A 16,435-nucleotide genomic window follows, 5' to 3' on the forward strand; every position below is an offset into this window, starting at 1 on the left:
CCTTCTGTGTTAGCCTGTACTTCAGAGAAGTAGATACCAAACAGGAGAGGACCTAGGACTGAACCCTGTGGTACTCCACTTGTCACTGGTCTGAAGTTGGATTTAGAATCTGCTACTTTCACAGTGTGGGCTTGGTCAGTGAGCCAGTTGGCAACCCATCTTGTGACATAGGGATTTTTCCCTAGTTTAGTGAGTTTGTCTATAATTCCAGAGTGGGGGATGGTGTTGAAAGCCTTGGCGAGATCTAGATAGGCTGTGTGTACCACCTTACCCTCATCTCAAGCTTTGGTGACTGCTTCAAAGAAGTCTATCAGGTTTAGGAGACATGATCTGCATTTTGCAAACCTGAACTGGGTAGGGTCCAGAGTTTGGAGACTACCAATGTCATTGTTTATAAGTTCCATGATGATACGCTCCATAGCCTTGCAGACCAGGCTCATCAGGCTAATGGGGCAGTAGTTCCCGGGGTCCGTGGCAGCTCCCCCTTTGTGGAGTGGGATAACCATTGCTGTGCGCCATTCAGTGGGCATAAAGCCTGAGGTGAGGCTATGATTGAACATGGTACTTAGGTGGGGTGCCAGTTCGTTCTGTAGTTCATGTAGAATGCAGCCTGTAATGCTGTCTGGTCCCATGGATGCTGTGTTCTTGGCTTTGGAGAGTGTGTTTTTTACCTGTGCAGCCATGACTACAGGTAATTTGCATTCTTCCAGTATAGAGATGGACCCTTTAGGGGATGGGAGAGGGGTAAAGTTAGCACTAAACCTATCTGCCAGGATGTTGGCAATATCAGTTGGTTCTGTATATTTAGTGCCATTGTGCTGTAATTCAGACCAGATCTGAGTGTTGCCATTCAGATTCTTGACATAGCTATAGAATACTTTGTGGTTGTCTTTGGAATCAGTGGCGATTTTGTTTTCGTAACTAGCTTTGGAGGATTTTATGAGGGATCTCAGCTTCTTACTGAGGCTGACCATGGAGTTCCTCCAATTATGGGATTTTACTCTTTTTTACAACAGTTTCTTTCTTCTTTTGTAGAGTTTGTTTATAGCAGGGGACCTCCAGATTGGCTTCCTTTTTTTGGAGGATAGCATCTTGGTTCTGTTAGGGATTGCACGATCCATGCACTCGTGTAAGTGCTTATGTAATTGTATAGGATTCAGCAGTTGAATATTAGATTTAGGCCTTTTGAGAGGGTAATGCACAAGGAATTAGACTTATAGATATGGAGCATCTCTAGTAGGGTAGGGTCTGAGATTGCCTTGTAGGTGAGACACAGATCACATCTGAGCAGTCTGTACAATACCAACTAGAGTGATAGTGATTTGAGCCTGTCTGCAGAAGAGAGGTGTTGAAGGCCATGGATTCTCTTTGTGAGGTATTTCTGTGGCCTCTCCAATTGGTGGAGGTGTTTGAAGAGGTACATACCAAATGGGGAATTATACTCAACTTTTGGCTTAATGAGGGAGGAGTACAGACAGGTAATAACCTCCTTTTTTCTGGATGCAGTCCCTTTACTTAGGCGATAAAGTAAAAGGCTTTTCTGACCACTGCTGTTACATGTTATTCGGTTTCTGTCTTATACAAGTGGTACAGTGAATTGTTTTCTGTTTAAACTGTGAGCTTTGGCCAACTGAGACCTGCATGAGTGGAGTTAAGTAGATTTTTATCTGCACTTTTATCAAATAATACACGATTTAAAGTAATTTGTTTGTGTTGCATTGAGCAATATCTAGCTGGAAGTTGTGACTGTTTTTTCTTATACAAGTGGTATTTTCAGTTAAGGCTTGTTAAAAAACCTGCATAGCCAGTGATAAGTGTGGGTAGTTTACCTCATTGTTATTCGGTTTCTGTCTTATACAAGTGGTACAGTGAATTGTTTTCTGTTTAAACTGTGAGCTTTGGCCAACTGAGACCTGCATGAGTGGAGTTAAGTAGATTTTTATCTGCACTTTTATCAAATAATACATGATTTAAAGTAATTTGTTTGTGTTGCAATGAGCAATATCTAGCTGGAATTTGTGACTGTTTTTTTCTTATACAAGTGGTATTTTCAGTTAAGGCTTGTTAAAAAACCTGCATAGCCAGTGATAAGTGGGGGTAGTGTACCTCATTGTTATTTGGTTTCTGTCTTATACAAGTGGTACAGTGAATTGTTTTCTGTTTAAACTGTGAGCTTTGGCCAACTGAGACCTGCATGAGTGGAGTTAAGTAGATTTTTATCCGCACTTTTATCAAATAATACACAATTTAAAGTAATTTGTTTGTGTTGCATTGAGCAATATCTAGCTGGAAGTTGTGACTGTTTTTTCTTATACAAGTGGTATTTTCAGTTAAGGCTTGTTAAAAAACCTGCATAGCCAGTGATACGTGTGGGTAGTTTACTTCATTGTTATTCGGTTTCTGTCTTATACAAGTGGTACAATGAATTGTTTCCTGTTTAAACTGTGAGCTTTGGCCAACTGAGACCTGCATGAGTGGAGTTAAGTAGATTTTTATCTGCACTTTTATCAAATAATACATGATTTAAAGTAATTTGTTTGTGTTGCATTGAGCAATATCTAGCTGGAAGTTGTGACTGTTTTTTTTCTTATACAAGTGGTATTTTCAGTTAAGGCTTGTTAAAAAACCTGCATAGCCAGTGATAAGTGGGGGTAGTTTACCTCATTGTTATTTGGTTTCTGTCTTATACAAGTGGTACAGTGAATTGTTTTCTGTTTAAACTGTGAGCTTTGGCCAACTGAGACCTGCATGAGTGGAGTTAAGTAGATTTTTATCTGCACTTTTATCAAATAATACATGATTTAAAGTAATTTGTTTGTGTTGCATTGAGCAATATCTAGCTGGAAGTTGTGACTGTTTTTCTTATACAAGTGGTATTTTCAGTTAAGGCTTGTTAAAAGACCTGCATAGCCATTGATAAGTGGGGGTAGTTTACCTCATTGTTATTCGGTTTCTGTCTTATACAAGTGGTACAGTGAATTGTTTTCTGTTTAAACTGTGAGCTTTGGCCAACTGAGACCTGCATGAGTGGAGTTAAGTAGATTTTTATCTGCACTTTTATCAAATAATACACAATTTAAAGTAATTTGTTTGTGTTGCATTGAGCAATATCTAGCTGGAAGTTGTGACTGGTTTTTCAGTAGGTCCCCACCCACCCTCCCTGTTTTTGTCTTGGTGTTAATCTTGGTGGCTTTGAAACTTACCCCCCCCACCTTGTAAATTTGCACTTGGATACTTCTCCTGGGCCCATCTCATTTGCTCACTCAAAAAAAAAAAAAAATATATATATATATATATATATATATATCTGCTTTTACTGTATTTGTGTTTCTTCCTACTTTATTTTGCTTTTGCATCATCTTAAAAGTACTCAGTTGTATTTATTACTGCTTGGTGTAACTCATTCTAAGCCTTTTAGTTTAAGCACTTGGGCTTCAGATCAGTTATTTTACATTAAGAATATTTGTGGTCTACACTGTAGTAGCAGGACAGGTAGCTTACATCCTTCTAAGTTGGGAACTGCTGATTGAGGGCTCAGTGTCTGTTATTCTAAAAATGTATTAATTCTGGTTTAAGCACTTGGGCTTCAGGACAGTTATTTTACATTAAGAGGGTTCGTGGTCTGCACTCTTGTGGGAGGAGAGGCTGGACTCTGCCCTTCTGAGCTGGGAATTTCTGGTTAAAGGCTTATAGTGCCTGCATATTTGAACTGCTTCTTACTGAAACTGGTACACCTTGTTTGCTGTAGCATAGACTAGATCCAGGCCTGCTGAATCTAGCTTTGTTTGTATAACATGAGCACTAATCCAGGCATTCTTTAAAGTATTCAATTGTATTTATTACTGCTTGATAGTAACTTGATTAAAGTGTAGCTATCATTCTAAGTCTTTTGGATTAAGCACTTGGGCTTCAGACCAGTTGTTTTACATTAGGAAGGTTTGTGGCCTGCACTGTGGTGGCAGGATAGGTAGCTTAAATCCTTCTAAGTTGGGAACTGCTGATTGAGAGTCAGTGTCTGTTATTCTAAAAGTGTATTAGTTCTGGTTTAAGCACTTGGGCTTCAGGCCAGTTATTTTACATTAAGAAGGTTTGTGGTCTGCAAACCTGTGGGAGGAGAGGCTGGACTCTGCCCTTCTGAGCTGGGAATTTCTAGTTAAAGGCTTATAGTGCCTGCATATTTGAACTGTTTCTTACTGAAATTGGTACACCTTGTTTGCTGTAGCGTAGACTAGATCCAGGCCTGCTGAATCTAGCTTTGTTTGTATGCTAGTTGTTTGTTTGCTTGTTATTTCCCTGAAATGCTAATTCCACCTAAAACGCGGCTTTTCAGTGCTTCTGTGGATCCCTAGTGATATCTGCATTGCTTACTGTACTTATTTCCTTGTTTCACTTGAATAAAAGTTACTGTTTGTCATTTTTGCATTTACGTTACCTGTAGCACATTGCATTTAAGTTACCTGGCACTTGCTCACTAAAGCAATTATATAAGTCAGCATTAAAAAATTAAAAGCACTACACCCTCACAAACTCCCCTTGAGTACCTTGTTCCCCATTGGCCCTTTTTTTCAATTATAAAGGAATTCCCAATACTATTCTAGCATGTCCAAAGGTCAGTTGTCAATCTCCTCTCTGGTTCAGCTGGTGAATCTGGGAATCTTGAGGCAATGTTACAACTGCCTCATGTACACAGACAACCCTCTCCTCCTCCCAACAAATTCCAACACATGTGAGAGATGCAACCATATAGCCAAACTGGAGGCTAAGCTCTCTCAACTCAGTACTGGCGTAACCAGTCAGGAGGAAAAGGAAACCACACTCAGTACAATTCCAGTCTCATATAGACCTACCACGACAGCAAACCAAACACATAAACACACAAAAACAAACTCAGAGGCTCTAAATAAAAATCTGCCTAAGCAGCAGAGACCTGCAAAGCAGACACCCAAGCAACCGATACCCCAAAACAAAACACGTGCAACACATAGCTCACAAAGCCAGTGTGCCGAACAGTCACAGCCCTTAAGGCTAAACAACACACCTGATACACTTGTAATAGGTGACTCTATCGTCAGGCACACTGACGTCCTGCTCACCAAGCTGAACAAGGAGAAGGTCACGGTGAGCTGCCTGTCGGGCGCTAGGATCCGCCACATAACACAAGGACTCAGGTCAGTCCAAGGCAAGTACAAATATGACTCAGTCATTGTCCATGCTGGTGTGAATGACCTAAGACGTACCTCCCTGGACTACATAAAAAGAGACATAGAGGAGCTCTCTGAGCATGTAGCCCAGGCCGGTATGACCCTGACCTTGAGTAGCATCTTACCCTCACCAAGAATGATGCCACAATATGAAGACAAGATGATCAATTTCAACAATTGGCTTAAGTATTGGTGTCATTCAAAGGGGATCCAATGCCTGTCAGCCTGGGATGACATGCTTGACAAGCCACGATGCTTCACTAGGGACGGCTTGCACCTATCACCCCTGGGCTTTTGGATATTGGCAAAGGCTCTTGCTACCCCCATAGTGCCTTTTTTAGGCAAGGCTCAAAAGACAAACCCACCTTCATAGGTATCACAAGGGATAAGAAACTAAGAGTAGTGCTACTCAACGCCAGAAGTCTAAACCTCAAGATGCATGCACTCAAAACTCTCCTTAGCATGGAGAACATCGATATCTGTGCAGTAACAGAAGCCTGGTTCAAAGCTCCCGAGAGCACCCCAGCACTACCAGGTTATACCTCATACCATGCTTTTCGGCCCCAAAACTTGGACCGAACCACAAAAGGAGGGGGAGTATCAATATTCGTCAAAGATACCCACACCTCCAGGTTGGTGGCACAGCACAAAGCATCAGAGACTATTCATGTGCAAATAACAGTGGGTAAAACTGCCTTCCAGTTTATAGCCTGCTATAGACCACCCTCCTAAACCCAGGAACTCCACTTGGCCTTCCTGAGAACACTGGAAAATATGAAGGTCTCTCCAAACACCATTATATTGGGTGACTTCAACTACCCAAACATAGACTGGGAGCATTACTCTAGCTCCAACACCCTAGCCCAAAGGTTCCTAGAATTTATAAACTCAAATGCTATGGAACAACTTGTTACCACTCCCACAAGAGGGGAAAACATACTGGACCTGATCATCACCAACATAGGGACTCTATGCTCCAGACCAGAAGTGTATCCCTCACTGGTAAGATCAGACCATAAACTAATCTCACTGGATATTCACATCCCGACCCCACCCCCTGCCCAGAAAACCACAGTGAAAAACTTCTCTAAAGCAAATTTCACACTCCTCAAAATCGAGGTGGAATCCTTCAAAGCCTCCAGGCCTGTGGTAAATACGGCCCAGACTGCAGAATCCTTTATAAACGCATTCTGTGAACACCTTCAGGAATGCATGGATCATGCAATCCCAAATAAAACCAAGACCCAGTCCTCCAAAGGCAGACGTCCTGTCTGGTGGACCCCAGCCATAAACAAACTATACAATAGAAGGAGGAAGTTACTACATGATAGAGCAAAATCCCAAAAAGGGAAGGCATCTCTGATAAGTATTAGCAAAAAACTACGGGCACTCATAAAATCGTCTAAGGCCAGCTTCGAGAGAAAAATTGCACAGGACACTAAGGATAATCACAAGGCTTTCTTTAGTTATGTTAGGAACCTGGCTGGGAATTCCCAGATATGCTCAGAATTAGTCCAAAATGACAAAAAATACACCGAACCCACAGACATTGCCAACATCCTAGCTGACAGGTTCAGCGCAAACTTCTCCCCACCCTCCCCACCAAAAGGGCAAATATCCATCCCAGCAGAGTGCTGCCCCCCTCACATCTCAGATGTTCAGGTAAGAGCCGCCCTCTCCAAAGCAAAAAACACAGCATCAATGGGACCAGACGGTGTCCCAGGCTGCGTCCTACATGAACTCCAAGAAGAGCTAAACCCAAACATAAAACTACTGTTCAGTCTCAGCCTTACTACAGGATATGAACCCAAAGAGTGGCGTACAGCAATGGTGGTCCCTCTCCACAAAGGTGGTGCCTCAACGGATCCTGGAAACTATCGCCCCATAAGCCTGACTAGCTTGGTCTGCAAAGCTATGGAAAGGATCATCATGGACCTTATAAATAAACATATTGGGGACCTACAGACACTGGATCCTACCCAGTTCGGCTTTGTTAAGGGCAGATCCTGCCTCTTAAACCTGGTCGATTTCTTTGAAACAGTCACTAAGGCCATTGACGAGGGGAAGGTGGTCCACACAGCCTACCTGGACCTCGCAAAAGCCTTCGATACAATACCCCACTCGGGCATTATAGATAAGCTCACCAGCTTAAATATAAACCCCTATGTCACTAGATGGGTTGCAAACTGGCTCAAGGACAGAACTCACATGGTTAGAATTGCTGGAGCCATGTCAGACTCCAAGCCAGTTACAAGTGGCATCCCACAAGGCTCAGTCCTGGGACCTCTCTTGTTCGGTATATATTTCTCAGAGGTGCAGGCCAACATGGAAGGACTGTGGCTGACCAAGTTCTCAGATGACTGCAAACTGGGTGCCATAATCGACTCTCCAGCCAACACAAGCATCCTCCAAAAGGGCCTCATAGAAACAGACAACTGGTGCCAGAGCCATGGCCTCAAGCTAAACGCCAAAAAGTGTATAGTCATCCCCTTTGGCAAAAACAAAGTGCCCACAAATTACCACATAAGTGGTAATCCATTAAGTACGGAAGAAGTAATTAGGGACCTGGGGACCCAAGTTGATAGCAATCTCTCATTTGACAACCACGTGGCCAAACTGGTTAGAAAAACATTTTATATAGCCCACCTAATCATGAAGGGATTCACATCTAGATCAGGGGAGGTCATCGTGCCTCTTTACTCATCCCTCATCAGGCCCATAATCGAGTACAATGCCCCTTTTGGGATGTACCTTACCAGACACCTGCAGCAACTGGAAAGACCCCAAAAGTACCTCACCAAGAGGATCAAAGGGCTCAAACAGATGCCATATGCTGCACGGTTAAAGAAACTCCAGCTCTACTCTGTGGCATACCGCCTGCTCAGAGGCGATCTGTGCCTGACGTATAAAGCCATGTCCATCCCGGAATTAATGGACATGTTGCACCTCAGAAAATCCAAATCAAATCGAGCTACGCGCTCGAGAGACTTGAACCTCAGCACTGAAATAAATAGGACATGCTGGAGGGACAGATTCATTACCCAGAGGCTCCCTTCACTCTGGAATAAAATCCCAGTCCAGGTTAGGCAGAGTCCCTCATTGACTCTCTTCAAGAGGAATCTTGATGAGTGGATGGGGGATCATAGGTTTACCCCGGGTATCACTTCTGTGTCACTGTTAGACAGAGGCACAGTATACTAACCTCGAAAAAGGGCATAGCAAAATTAATTTAAAATAGGTGGCGAAAGCCAAACACACTCTGGCTAGGCTTATAAATGCCCTAGGGCAGATAACCTAGTATGAACCTATGAACCTATGATGGTCGAATGTGAGATTGTTGTCAACCTGCGTGCCCAGGTATCTCACTAGAGTTTGTATGCTTAGGGGGTTGCCATTGATGTGGTAATCAGTAGGGGAAGTGTTTTTGCCAAATGGTATGATAATACATTTTTTTTTGCATTTAACTTAAGGCCATGACTTTGCCACCAGTCATTTGTTGCTATGAGACCCTCTTTCAGTTTGCTAACATCATTTCGTGAGTCAATGACAGCACCCAAATTTACAGTCATCTACAAACTTGGTCAGCAACAGGCCCTTTGTCATTGCCTGGAAATCTGAGAAGTAGATGCCAAACAGTAGGGGTCCCAGGATAGATCCCTGGGGAACATCACTAGTTACAGGTCTGCTGTCAGAGGTGGAGGCACCTATTTTGACATTGTGGGTCCTATCAGTGAGCTAGTTTGCCACCCACGTGATGAGACAGGAATTTACATTGAGTTGTGTTAGCTTTTTGATGATGCCTGAGTGGGGGATTGTATCAAAGGCTTTGGCCAAGTCAAGGTAAGCTGTGTGTACTGTCTTTCCTTCATTCTGGGCCTTGGTGACAGTCTAAAAGAAGTCAACCAGGTTCAACAGGCAAGATCCTCCCTTGACAAATCAGAACTCGGTGGGGTCAAGTGCTTGGAGATTGCCTATGTCCTTGTTTATGAGATCCATTATAATATGCTGCATGTCATTACAGATCAGACTTGTCAAGTTAATGGGGCAGTAATTTCCAGGGTCAGTTGTGGCACCAACTTTGTGCAAGGGGATGACTATGGCAGTTCTCCACTGTCCTGGAATAAAGCCTTTACTTAGGCTGTGGTTGAATGGGATGCTCAATGGCAATGCTAGTTCTTGCTGGAGATGGTGCAGAATACAGCTTAGGATACAATCAGGTCCCATTGAAGCTGTGCTCTTTGCCTTGGATAGAGCCTTTAACACTTGATCTAGGGAGATCTGAGGTATGGGATAAGTATTGGGGATTTTGAATGGGCCTTTGTGGGGACAGGGGGGTGAAGTTTGCACTGAACCTATCTGCTAGCAGGTTGGCTAAGTCAACAGGATCAGTGTAAATGGTACTGTTAAGTACTAGTTCAGAAAAAATCTGGGCTTTGTCATGGAGGTTCCTGACATAACTGAAAAAGGCTTTGTGGTTTCCCTTTGTTTTGGAGACTAGTTTTGATTCATAATTGGTTTTGGAGGTTTTCACTAGTGATCCAATTTGCTTGTTGAGGCTAAGGAGGGAGTTTTTTCCAGTTTGGAATATGTTCTTTTTACCCTTGGACAACGGTTTCTTCTTTTTATTGTAAAGCCTGTTGATAGAGGATGTCCATCAGACAAGTTTGTCTTTACTTGAGTTGCAGGTTTTAATTCTGTTGGATATGGCTGAGCCCATGCAGTTGCACAGGTGCTTGTATAGTGCATTGGCATTATGTTCAGCATAGTTGCTGGCATCCTCTGAAGGGGGTAGGGGTGTGAAGCTACTGATACCCTTCCTTAGGAGGTAGTAGTCAGATTTGACAAGATTTTAGCCTGGTTATGGCTGGGGGTGGGGGGTTAGGCGGGATAGAAACTTCAAATGTACAGACTGATGATGTGATCTCACAAGGGAAGAACTTACTATGGTAGTGGTGCAGTGGTCATCCATGTTGGTGAGAACCAAGTCGAGAATGTTATTTCCTGTTGTGGGGGATGAGATGAGCCAGTCTAGTGCTTTAGAATTGATGAAGTCAAGGAATCGTTGGGTAAGTGCATTAGTGCAGGAATAGTTCACCCACTCTGTGGTGGGGTAGTTGAAGTAACCAAGGATCAGGGTGTTAGGGAGTACCTTGATGGAGTCAAGTAGGTCCAGGTAGGAGGAGTGGGTGTCCTGACTCATGGATGGGGATCTATAGCTGGCTATAACTTGGATGGGTGTCTTGCCAACTGTCAGTTGCACCTGGAGTAGTTCTAGTGCATCTGCTGGCAAACCAGTCTGGAGGTGTGCTTGCTTTTAATGAAGATAGAGACTCCACCACCCTTAGCCTTCCCAACCTCTTTTTGGGGTTGGAATGTGTGGAATGAGGTATAGCCTGGTAAGGCAGGGCTGCTCTCAGCAGTTTTGAACCAAGTTTCTATGACTGCACAGACATCGGCATCTTCCAGTGCAAGGAGAACCTCCAGTGAGTGCATTTTGAGGTTAAGGCTCCTAGTGTTAAGCAGCATGACCTTCAGTTTGCTTTTTGACAGATCTTTTATGTTGGAAGATTTGTCTTTGGGACATTGCCTAAAAAGTCATAATGGGGGAGGCAAGAGCCTTGGCCAGAATCTGGAATCCCAGGGGTGACAGGTGGATGCCTTCTCTGGCAAAGCTTCAAGGCCTGTCATCCATGTCATTCCAGGCAGACAGATACTGGATCCCCTTAGAATGACACCAGAAACTAAGCCAATTGATGAAGTAGATTATTTTTTGTTGGTATTGTGGTATCTTTCTTGGTGAAGGTAGGATGTATTTGATGATAAAATAATTAAAGTCAAGATAAAAGAAAAACTTGGATATGTAATATACAGGTCAGTAATGTGCACCTGAGAAAAGATGTAAGTGGTAACCAGACACCTAATCAACTTGATGATCTGGATTCCCTTTATAAATTTTATGGCTGAAAAGCTTCCGTGATGCACAGCAGATAGAGATCACCTTTCAAGAAAAGACTGGGCACTCACAGGAAATGCAGCGGTCAGTCAAGCAGCATAATACACAATCGTCATAGTTCAGGTGGACACTCCAAAGGGAGAACTAGAAAGGTGACTTTAGACTAAAACAGTGAACATTAGAAATCCATGTAACACTTTTGAGAGTGTCATTGTCAGCCCCCAGAACAACCAACATTAGGGCTGTGCCTCCCTAAATATATTACATGCATATGCTAACTTCAAGATTGTTGCATCTCAGAGTAAAAGTAATTCTCAGATATTATGCAATCTCAGAGTTAGTATGGGAAAAATATAGTAAAATTTTACAATTTGTACTTTAGAGTTTAACACTTAAATGTGATTATCTTTTGCTGCCATTTTCAGGGTGTGTAAGAAGGAATGAGTCATACACAGTGTGTAAATATTTATTTATTTATTTAATTTGCTTACTGGGATAGTGCACTAATCAGTATTGACCAATCTCAGGCTCAGCCTGGGTGAAATACAAAACATTTTACAAACAAAAAGTATACAAATGTAAGCAATAACAGAATAGTTCGGACTAACTACATAGAAAAAATGTGTGTATCCTTTCCACTGAACCAGCACAGTGTAATGTACAATCAAGCAGAGTGTAATGTACTATATATACATTACCTTCTAAAGTGGGTCAATCTTAAGTGAATCTTGGGAGAGGAGAAGAGACTCAGAAAGGAGACAGGTTAAGTGATATGTCTTGTGCTGAAGCAGGAACATTTGTTTTGGATGAAGAAGTGCTTTTTGAGTTGCATTCTGAATTTGGAATAAGTATTGATTTCCTTAATGTTGATGGGGACAGCTTGCCAAAGAGTAAATGCCTGAGCAGAGCATGCATGTGCAGTGCTGTGGAGTTAAGTTCTAGGAGGTAATGAGAGTTAGTGTGACAGAGCATGTGCAGTGCTGTGGAGTTGGGTTCTAGTGGTAATGAGAGTTACTGTTTCAGAACATGTGCAGTGTGTGGAGTTAGGCTCTAGGGACAATGAGAGTTACTGTGAGACAGCATGTGCAGTGCTGTGGAGTTTGGTTCTAGGGGTAATGAGAGTTGGTGTGGCTTCTGAGTAGTGTTTCAGGTTTTATGAGGAAGTTTTTCCATGAAGTCTAGCTGCAGGGGGAGTAAATGTGTGGAGCTGGAGTGGTTTGTAAAGTTGGGATCCTAAAAGTAGGTTAGAGCTTTTTCTATAGTTAGCCATTTGTTTTTTTTTTCCTAGGGTGTTACAGTGATACCCACAGAGAGGTGACTTTGTCAGATGTTGTTAGAGATAGTCTGGAGTGTGGCAATGTTTTTCTTGGAAGAAGCAAAAACCAGGAGCCCATATTCAAGTTGAGAAAGGAAAACTCCTGGTGGCTGCTCTGGCTGGTAGGGATAGAAAATGGGAGATCGTTTTGGCCAAGAAGAGGGAGTTTATTTTGGCTGTCACTTTGTCTATGTGGAAATGGAAGTTTAGTGACTGATCAAGCCACAGTCCTTGATATTTGAAAGTGGAGGTTGTCTCTATGGAATGGCTGTGTAGGTCAAAGACAGTTAAAGAGTCAGCTGCTTGGTGAATTCTTTGTGGAGTTCCAAAAAGCATAGTTTTGGTTTTGGTGGAATTGAGGATTAGTTTATGGTTTATGAGCCATTGGTGTAGCTCATGTAAGTCTGCTGAGAGTTGGCACTCAATGCTGATGTGAGAGTGACCTGCCTGGAAAATGACCAAGCCATCAGCATACAGGATAAGTGGGAGATGGCAATGTCACAAGGAATTCTGTTAATGAATATGGAGACGAAGAGGGGGCACAAATAGATCCTTATGATCCACCTTTGATAATAGGTACATATTCTGATTGGGAGGATCCTATTTTAAATCTGAAGTATCAGCTGGTGAGGTAGTTTTTAAACCAGAGAGCATCATCTGGATGGATACCAATTTCATTTATTTTATTTTGGAGAAGCAATGGTCAACGAGGTCAAATTCCTTGTCAGGTCTATAAATAGGGTACATATAAGGAGGCCACTATCAGAATTTAGCAGGATATCATCAGTTAGGGACCAGAGTACTGTGATGGTACTTTGTCCAAGCCAGAATCCATGTTGTTTGGAGGAGATCAGGTGGTTCTCCTGGATATGGATGGACAGTTGGGTGCAGACTATCTTTTCAAGAAGGTTGCCCAGCACTGGGAGGATGAACACTGGATGGAAGTGAAAAGGTATCTTTTAGGCTTGTTTAATTTTGGAAGAGTTTAATTAAAGTTGTTTTCCAAATCTGAGGCATGATGTTTTGTGTGAGACATAGATTATATATGTGGGTAAGAGAAACACATAGATGCTTCTGCAGTGATATATGAACCAAAGGTTTATGCCATCAGATGTAATAGAAGTGTCAGTGGAAAGTAAACAAGTAGAAGAGAGTAGAACAGAGACTTATTTGGGACATATACATTTGAAGTTAAAGAAAGGGATGAATGGAAATAAGATGGGCAGTTCATGATCTGGGATAGGTGTGGAGTTTATTGATAGGAGATTGCTAAATTCTTTAAGGATATCTTCTAGAGAAAATGTTCATGCTGTGTCCTTGTGAGAAGCAAAGAAGTAAAAGGAAAGCTAACCTGCTTCTGGAAAATATAGCACCAAATAAATATGAGCTTGAGTGCTAAGAAATTCAACTTACTGGGAAAGAGAACATCCTTAAGAAGTAGCCATGTTAAAAGGGTTTAAATGATCCACTTCCACAAGTGCAGCACTTTCCAGAAATGAGGAAAACAGTGCTATCCAAGACCATAACATCCCAGAACGGAGGGACATGTAACCAATATAGAACCACTGTAACCCCTATAGAACTACTGTAACCCCATAGAACCATTGTAACCCCTATAGAACCAGTGTACAAGAGCTAGGAGGCACAGTGAGATTAGTCTGATCCCTTAAGAGAATGGTACACAAACCAGAATTCTGGTATAATCAGTGCCCCAGGGCAGTGGGATTTAGGTTCCCAAAATGCAGTCAACCCAAAGGTGATGCACAGCATGTTTCCATTACTTCAGAGTGTGGTAATAAAGTTGCTTATTCTGAAGTCAGTGGCATTGCCCACCACAGCAGCAGTTCATTTTACAGTACTTACAAATCTCGATCTAGGAAACAAAAGGGTTGAATTCCTGCACTGTTAGGGGGTCCTCAGTAGCCACTGAAGGACTTTCCTATCTGGCTTTGCAAAGGAATCATGTGGATAGCTCTTGCCATGAAGCTTAGAGCTCAAAACGTTGTAACAACTGAAACTTGCAAGACTTGAATTAGATAATTAGATGCAGAGTCAAATCCAGGATAACTTACTAAGATAGGATAAGCATAACAACTTAAAGTGTCTAAAGTTTAGCTTATGAAGGTTTAGTTCCTCTTCCTGACTGGAAGCTGTTTATGATTTTGCTGTATTTTCACAATTTTCAAGAACTAAAATAGAGTTAGGGCAGAGTACTTCACCCAGACAAGACACTAAAAGAGAACATTTTTATGTTCTTGGTATAAAGTGCATGTAACTAACACTGCAATACAGTTCATGAACCCTCTGATAGCAAAGGAGAAGCCCATGCTGAGGTCCTTAACTGTACATCTCTGATGTTGACGCACAGAGCCCTCATGCAGTACCTGTTTGTTCTTGGTGTAGCTCGGAATCTCAAACACATCCAGTCTCTTTTATATAGGCATGTGTGAGGAGTAATAGTAAAGTGACTTTATAGAACTTATATCTGACAATCGTGTACTAAGGATAATAAACCCAAAATGGGCCTGATGTCTGCTGCTTTGCTTGGTACATAGAATAAACAGTAGGAAACTCTGTGTACTTCTCTTACTTGTGAATATGCTGGATGATTCTTTTCTGTGAATGCTAAAGGTCTCGTTTTTAGCTGGTGCTTTCTACAGCATGGGATATTCAGAATGTACAATATCTGATGGAATTTGGAAAGGGGAATGCTGTCACTAGCCTTGGACTGTCACCTCTCTTACCCAGACATCTGATGAGATGCAGCACTGTACTGAAGCAGAGGAGGGGGACGTATTCATTTAACTGTTTCCTATAATAGAAGATAGCAGATGTGCAGCTGGTTCACCTAGCACTCTGAGCTGGTACTGTGAACCAGCACCCCACCTCCTCAACACTTCAAGTAAAGAGCAAGGCCAGGTGGTCAGACGCATGACACTTCTCCCTCCTGCCCCAGTCATTCAGGTCTCATTTCTGTGCTTTGCCCCCAAACCTCCTTTAATACATTTTATTAAAAAAAAAGAAGTTTGTTACAGTTTATACTTGCTTGCATGGAGTGCTTCAGCACTCATGTTTTAGTTTAAAAATATATATCTATTTAAACTGTAGCAAACTGCTTGCAACAAATATAGCAATCAGTTGCTAGAGTTTATAACTGTCTGCACAGAGTGCTACAACACTCTTATTTTTTTTTAATTCTCCAGTGTAAATTGTAGCAAACTGCTTTCTACTAGTGTAATAACAGTTGATACAGTTTATACCCTACTTGTACAGAGTGCTACAGCACTCAGGTATTGGTTAAAAAAAAGATTTTTTTTTTATTTACTTGCAAGCAGTTGCTACAGTTTAGACCACACACTGAGTGCTACAGTGCTCAGGTTTGACTGCAAATGTAATCCTGGCTTTTAAATGTCGGTAGTGCATTAAAGCGTGATCAGGATTGGCTGATTGTGCCCCCCAACACTATTGCATCCAGGGCAGTTAACCATCTCACCCAACCCTAGCTATGCTACTTGGAGACAGCTTATATGACATTCAGGACTGTTGCTTGTAACACAAAAATAGTGCTGACACTTGACCCATTGACCCCACTACAACTGTCTGGCAGAGGTCTACTGGTCAAGCTATTGATTCTGCTGTTCATCCACAGTCTCGGCTGGTTCCTTTGTGAGCTGGTAAATCCATACTGTTGGAGGCAGAAAGACAGATACATAGGAGAGCTGAGCTTTAGAATTCCCTTTTCTGACTATAAATGCTACCAAGTGCTTTATGTGATTAATGGTGCGGACTCTTAGGAATCTTGTGGTGTTCTCTGTAGTGATATAGAACCTTTTTACATTCTTTGTCATCACTATGATGGATCCTCTCAGCTATGTCTGCCTTATGAAAGAGAAGTAACTGGAAATACAACATCTAAGTAAGGAAGTTAAGCATCATCAATGGATGGGGTGAAATACATATACTTGC

This window comes from Protopterus annectens, chromosome 1.part1 (assembly GCF_019279795.1).
Source record: "Protopterus annectens isolate FY-2018-M chromosome 1.part1, PAN1.0, whole genome shotgun sequence".
NCBI classification, from domain to species: Eukaryota; Metazoa; Chordata; order Ceratodontiformes; family Protopteridae; genus Protopterus; species Protopterus annectens.